Genomic DNA, 7,459 nt, shown 5'->3' with positions numbered 1-7,459 from the left:
GAGGCGTAAGATTTATAGAATACGGCGGTGTAGCCGTCCGGGCCAGGAGCCTTGTGAAGCTTCAAGTTCGTGATGGCATCCAGCACCTCTTCCCTGGCTATCGGAGCCCCTAAGAGCTCATTCCATTCCTTGGACACCCGTGGAAGGGGCAGGCGCCCCAGATACTCCTTCTGAGCGGCTGAATCCAGCCCATCCCCCTTGTATAGGTCCGAGTAAAAGCGGCCGAAGATGTCCGCCTTCGTTTCGTCCCTGTGTTGCAACAGTCCCGCACCGTCGCGGATCCCCCCAATGTACTCGCGTTCCCGCCTATCACGAAGCTGACGGGCCAAATGCCGTCCCACCTTGTTTCCGCAAGAGTTTTGTATTGGTTTTTATTAATCACACAAATAAAGTGTTGTCATTTTCATTGGCAATGTAGTCCTTCGTCCCTCCGCCACACCTTCCTACTTTAGTTTTGCAGCAGCTGCCACTGTTAAGGTGTTTAAAAAGAATTACAGACCTTCAGATTGAGACTGGAAATTATCAGCAGCGTATCTCTTCCAAGTCATTATAAATCTGTGAAGACAACTTTCAAATTGGAGAATACATAATCACGTTTGCAATAAAGCACTACTCTGGAACTTTGTGGAGTGCATTTACAAAATTATATTTACACGAAAGGCATTGAACAAGGTTTGAACAGGTAGTAACTATTTTATTTGTGCTAGTAACCACAAACCCTATAGATTTATTTACCTTTTAACAGATAACCACTGGTATGCATTTCTTAGTTTGTAAACATAATTGCCATTGAAGCTGAAATGCATGCATCATATTGTTTCACAATTTTTAGGAGGCAAAAGCGAACAAGATAAATAGTTTTTGGTAACTCTGGACAAATAAATTAATCTTTATTTAAAATATTTTAAATAACCACAAGCATTTCTTCAAATAAACCTACTATCCCTTGTGGTAAAGAAACTGCTGCCATCACTTAAATTAAAAATATGTTCCTGTTGCAAGCCCCACTCTCCTTCATCTTAAGGTTCTAACCAGTTCTGTGTGTTTTCATACAAAGATATCTGTACATCTACATGGGCTGGGGCTAATCGGTTGCACTTAGCCCTAATAAGATTTGTGGCTGAACAAAACAGGCGTTCTGGGAACACCCTAGTGGCTAGAAAACATCAATACTTTTGAAGTACCTTTGGCAGAAAAGGAAATAGGGCTAAACGGTCTGACCGCCATTTTAGAGGGTATTCATTGAGACCTAGAACCTTTTATGATTTGAAATTTCCTAATTCCTCAATCACCTATGCATTCAACACCTCTGGCCCAACTGGCAGAAGATTTCGGCCAGCATGTTGTTGATATTGGTGGTTGGAGCCTAAGATGAAGAGATAATATTTTTTTTCACAGGTGGCTCTTCAGGAAATGCAAAGGTTTTTTCCCCAGGTCCAAAAGAGCCATCCTTTTCCCGCTCCAACAGACCTTTTGCCTCCTCCACCACTCAATTCTCTACCTGCGCCGGCTCAAATGTGGAAAGAAAAGGAAGCTTTTTGTACCTCGGATCCAAAAAGGTTGCAACATTAAGAAACATGTCTATCTCAGTAGTTTGCTGGTAGGTTGAGGACAACTCTTTGGCTATCACTTGGCCATACTAATGTCTTTCAAATCTGTGTCCTTACATTCAAAGTTGCGTTTATCAGCATATGAAGAAGAGTTTTCGCCATACTAATGGTAGGATTTTTTGATATACACATCATCTTGGCCATTTGTTTGAAGGGCTGGAGAAGTTCCACAAGCCCTTCAATTATGGGGCTTATTATTAAGAACTGCGTTAAAAATTATCGCCTGTTTAGCGGCAGAAAACTGCTGCTGAAGAGGCGATAATGGGCTTGATCATATGCCCTTGAGAATTCCAATAGAAGTCCATGTTCTGGCGATAATTTTAATGCCGTCCTTGATAATATGCCCCTTGGTTCCACTCATTGGCTTCTAACATTAGGTGATGGTTGTTGCTGTCCTCCACAAGGACAGCTGCAATGATAAACTGTTGTTCCTTTAGGTGCTGAAGCATGGAAAGTGTGTTGCCCCACCATGACACATAATCACTTTTGAGCATGAAGATTACTACGTTGTGTTGTTTTTGCTTCTCGCTTAAAATGTACATCGCCACTGAGGATTGCTGAAAATATTCTACCAGTTTTCTGCATCGAGTAAGAATTGCATGCAGTTTAGGAAGCTGAAAAGCACTTTGTAACCCCACATTAAATGTATGACCTAGGCAAGGCATGTTGATTGAAATATCAAGAGAGCAGGCTTTCACGATGTCTTTGTTGTAATGTGTTGTAGCCCCAAACCCTTTCATATTGATATCCCACTCAACAAAGGTCTCCTACAAGACATGTGTAATCGTCTTGTATTGCTGTGCTTTATTATCCTCTGGGATTTCAAATGTTTTTAAGTACCGAGAGTTTATTGTGAGGCAGTGAGAAGGTCCACCATCAAGGAAGTGGACCGAAAGCGTCACATAGGATCAGTTCTGATTTTCGCTTTTCCATGTGTTCAAACTTATTCTGCACCAAGAGATTGTACTAACTTCCTTTAATACAAGCTCTCGCACTGAGGCATACTTTTCTGGACTTACTTTGGTGCACAAGTATTTCCTGTTTGGAAGCTCATATCTGGACTCTGCAGTTTTCAACAGGGACTTAAAAGTAGGTTCATCTACTACTGAGACAGGATGCATATCTTTGCAAATCAGGCTGATTACTGCTCAACCTAAATATAAAAGCAGATGCACACATCAACACGCAGCGGACGTTCAAGTGGAAACAGGAGGAAATCTCTGGTCCTGCTAGCGGAACTCCTGGTAAAGGGTTCCTAATGTAGTTCTGTATTTACTGGAAAGCGTCTTATATTGTGTCAAAGATCGTTATAAAATTGTTTTTAAACTACTCTTTCATCTTACTAGCTGCTGATATCAGAACGCATGGAAAAGGGTTCCGGGTGTATTGGTACACTTTTTAGGCTTTGCCACATTCACATAGCACTCCTTTCGCCGTACTAACCGCTTATCAACGTATGCTTTGCTTGCTCACTGCTCCTTTCCCCCCAGTTTCTCCCCGGTCCACCGCGGTTTGTGCCGTTTAAGTGGAGGGAGAAACTTCGTACACCGGAAGGGCTCCACTTCCGGCAGAGAACACCACAAAGGTTAGCAGTCCAGCTGCTTAACCTAAAGTATAAAAGCTGATGCACACACCAACGCTCAGTGGACGCACGCCGTGGGCATGCCGCAGGTGTGCCGAAGGGCGCCTAAGGCAAGCCTGTCTACGTTCGTCCGCGCCCGACCGGAACCAGGGGCCAGAAACCCTGCTAGTTCCCTCATAGAATATATCAACTATACCAGCAAAGAGCTCAGGCGACTAAACAAACACCCCACACCCTCCTGCCTCCATTCCATCTCACCTAACGATCAGGACAGATGCTCACATTGCTCATTTGTACTCACCCGCCTACTCCTCTTCCCCACCCGCCAGAACACCCCTCAAACTAGCTCTCCTTAATTGTAGATCCCTGCCAAAACATACTACAGAGATCTCAATACTTTTAAACAATCTAAAACCTAAAGTACTATTCCTTACGTAGACCTGGCTTACTCCTAGCTCGGATCCCGATATAGTACAAGCACTTCCACCAGGTTATCAAATCAAATGACTTGATAGAGCAACCGGTAAGGGTGGGGGGATTGCAATCATCTATGAAGAACAGATGACATGTCGACTGTTAGGTAGCCCGCTATCTGATTGTGAGAACTTCCAATTTGCGATTGAATTCTCTCCCACTTATACTTTTACAGGCATCCTCATATACTGGCCCCCTGGAGATCCAGGGCAATTTGGTCAATCTCTTTTAGAATTAGTAATCAATCTGGCAACCACTGTAGCTAATTTCACCATCCTCAGAGATCTTAACCTCCACTTTGACGATCCAGTGGATCAGTATGCAACCGAGCTAGCCCTAGATCTTGCCTCCTACCAATTAGTACAAAAGATCTTGCAACCCACACATACGAAGGGCTACCTCCTCCATCCGATCTTCTCAAATCTGGAGGAATTAGAAGGAACAGCTCCTCTCCCCCTCCCTTGGACAGACTACCTTCTAGTACAATTTTCTTGGAGCCTTCCGATAATAGGCTTCCACACCCAGGCAACACTAACTAACACACGCCCCTGGTATAAACTCTCCTTAGAAGACTGGGTTAATGAATTAAACAACACCACTCCCATCTCTATTTCTGACCCCGTCTTTGCTTACACAAACTTTGTCACCTGGATAAACTCTTCCCTGAATTCGGTACTTCCCCAAAAAATTATTAGGAAGAATCCCAGACCCAACAAACAAGAATGGTATTCACCTAAGCTTCGCCTCTTGAAACAACACGTGAAAAAACTAGAGCGGACATGGAGAAAGGATTTCGCACCTAACAAGAAAGTAGCCTACAGGGAAGCCATAGCCACCTATAAGGTGGAAATAAATATAGGACAGGCCTCTTTTTATGAGGAGAAAATTTCACTCTCAGCCAATTCGCCTAGAGAGTCCTTCTCTATCATGAAAAAACTTCTCAAACTTGCGGATTCTCCAGACCACCAGACCATTGGGGACGGCGCTGCAACGAACAAGCAGACTTCTTTCTCAACAAAGTTCAAAATATTCTGATGCACATATCCCCTTCTGAGATTACACCATCATTGAAGCACGAGAAGGGCGATCAAAAAGAGAACATGCCCCTCCTGGACTCCTTTGCGCCCCTCACTCAAGAATCCCTTCTACCCATTTTGGTCTCTGTTAAGAGTGGATCTCCATTAGATCCGGCCCCATTCAACATCCTCAAACGGGCCATACCCACTATCATCCCCCATAACTAACTGATCATTGCCTCACTAACAACGGACTTAGCTCCTCCTGAATGGAAGAAGGCCATGGTAAAGGCACTTTTGAAAAAAACCTCATCTTGACCCTGCCAAACTTGACAACTACCGCCCCATGCCCTTCTCCATGGTATCAGTAAATTAGGGGAGAAACACGTTAACATCCTTCTATCTGTTTTTCTTGAAGTCCATGGCCACCTTTATTCCACACAAACTGACTTCCGGCCCCACCAGGGCACTGAAACAGCCCTATTAGCTGTTGTGGAAACCTCAAGAAAGATTCTCGACCAGGGAGGGTCATCCGCTATAATTCTTCTTGACTTGAGCGCAGCCTTTGACACAGTGAACCACTCCACCTTGGTTCACCGTCTCAAAAAGGTGGGACTGGCAGGAACGGCTCTCTCTTGGTTTCAGTCTTTTTTGGAAGATCGCCTTTTTCAGGTATTCGAAGGTGAGACATTATCCAAATCCCTCTCTTTGCCGTGTGGAGTCCCTCAGGGTTCATCTCTGAGCCCTACTCTTTTTAATGTATATATGGCCCCGCTGGCGGATATTGTATTCCCCTTTGGTGTCCATAAAGTCACATATGCTGATGATACCGAGCTGGTTGTAGCCCTCAATCAGACTGAGCAGTCACTTACAGACCTCCACTCCTGCCTCAAGGAAGTCAGCAACTGGATGAGCACACCTCATCTAAAGCTCAAGGGTGATAAAACTGAGCTGAAGGTTCTCGGCAATCACATCAACTTCAAATCTGATACCATGTGGCCAGTCAGTATGGGTCCGGCCACCATGCCAAAACTTGAAATAAAGAGTTTAGGAATCTGGCTGGACCAGGAGCTCTTCTTTAAGACCCAAGCAAGAAAGACTGCAGCTGTATGGTTTGGTCTTCTCAGAACAAAACAACAAGTTCTTCCCCTGCACCCCGGTCAATCCAGAAAGCTCGTGTTCCAGGCCCTAATTCTGTCCAGATTAGATCATGGCAACTCTCTCTATCTGGGTGCCCCAAAGGCAGTTATTACCAAACTGCAGGTTGTACAGAACTCAACGGCCAGATTACTTACAGGAACTAGCAATCGCCCCTCAGCCAAACCAGCCCTTCGCTCTCTTCACTGGCTGCCAATCCAGGAAAGAATCTATTTTAAGGCCTTAAGTATTACCCATAAATCTTTGAAGGGGATGGCCCACCACTCACCAAGGCCCTAGTTAGACCTTATAAGGCCAGTAGAAGTCTCCGTTCCGACAAGTTCAATCTGGCTGAGGTTAGCAGAATCATGAGGTCTAGATCAGGTGGTCGTCTCGTTTCATATAATTCTTTGAAGCTCTGGAACTCCCTACCCCTCTCTATCCGTAAAGAACCCAATCACCTGGCATTCCGGAGACAATTGAAGACCTGGCTCTTTCCATGAAGAAATGTTATCCCCCCACGGTCCTGGTACAGCGTTTGAATGTCCCAGGGTAGCCATGCGCAATACAAAAAAGTCATTCATTCATTCAGGTGATTTCTTGCTGCTTCTTGCTTTCATAAATATGGCTGGTCTTCATGATCAAAGTTTTTTGTACAACTTGTTCTGACGAATCTGGCTTTAATTTCTAGAATGCAGTGGCAAAGGCTTCCCTCATTTGTTCAGTGTTGCTTTTCACAAATTCACAAAACTCATCTGGATGGTTTTTCTCAAGATGATACAAAAGGTTGGACGTGTTTCCAGAATAGGCAATTTGAGTCATGCAGATGCGACAATAGATATTTTTCCATTGCAGTATGCATCCTTCGGCATTCGTATCAAATCCAAAGTATTTCCAAACCTTGCTCTTTGCCCTTGGATGTGCCACGAGCTTAAGGTCGGCATGCACATTTTCGGAGTTTTTGTCCTTCATATCGTCTCAGCTGCCGTTCCAAATTTTGATCCTTCACTCATCAAAGAGTACCTGCTAAGAGCAGGAAAATAAAGGTAGAATGAGAAAGTAGACACATCATAGCACCAAACTATGTGAAATGTAACACTTACATGCTTATTTACAAGCATGCCATCATGTTCAACACCATAAATATAACAGAAAGGTAACTAATAGCCTTCAGAGTCAGTGGTTGAAAAGTGCTCTTCACCAAGATAATTAATTGACCCATGCAAAGTGTCTCAATTTAAAAATGTTATTTATTCATCTAATAATATTTTCAGATGTTTGAACAACACTTTGTTGGTAGCAGTATATCTCTTCACAGATGTGCTTAAATATTACATTTCAAAGATCACAAAGGGAGGGGGGCAGATAAAAGGTGATATATTTACTGCACCCGGTAATACCACTACTGTGGGGTGAAGAATTTACCAGATGCAGTTAGCATCTTCTATTCCATTTTCCTTTGGAAAATGAGAAAGTAGAGGCAGAATTTGGCATTTTGTGCACTGAATATTGCATGTACTGGCACTTACTGCATGTTTTGCCATGTAAATACTGCAGCACACATGCCAAAGTTTACCAGGGAAGGACTGCAGGAATGTGCCGTTTACCACAAATCACAGAATTACTATCATGGTACACAT

At 43.7% G+C, this 7,459-nt stretch overlaps 1 pseudogene; it reads right to left on the bottom strand.

Annotated features, from left to right (window-relative positions):
• Window positions 1-926: 926 nt before the first annotated feature.
• Window positions 927-6,791, bottom strand: LOC147662094 (E3 SUMO-protein ligase ZBED1-like; annotated as a pseudogene).
• Between the last annotated feature and the right edge of the window lie 668 nt (window positions 6,792-7,459).

Source organism: Lissotriton vulgaris, unplaced genomic scaffold (genome assembly GCF_964263255.1).
Source record: "Lissotriton vulgaris unplaced genomic scaffold, aLisVul1.2 SCAFFOLD_5177, whole genome shotgun sequence".
NCBI classification, from domain to species: Eukaryota; Metazoa; Chordata; class Amphibia; order Caudata; family Salamandridae; genus Lissotriton; species Lissotriton vulgaris.
This window is presented reverse-complemented; position numbering and strand designations above follow the sequence as displayed.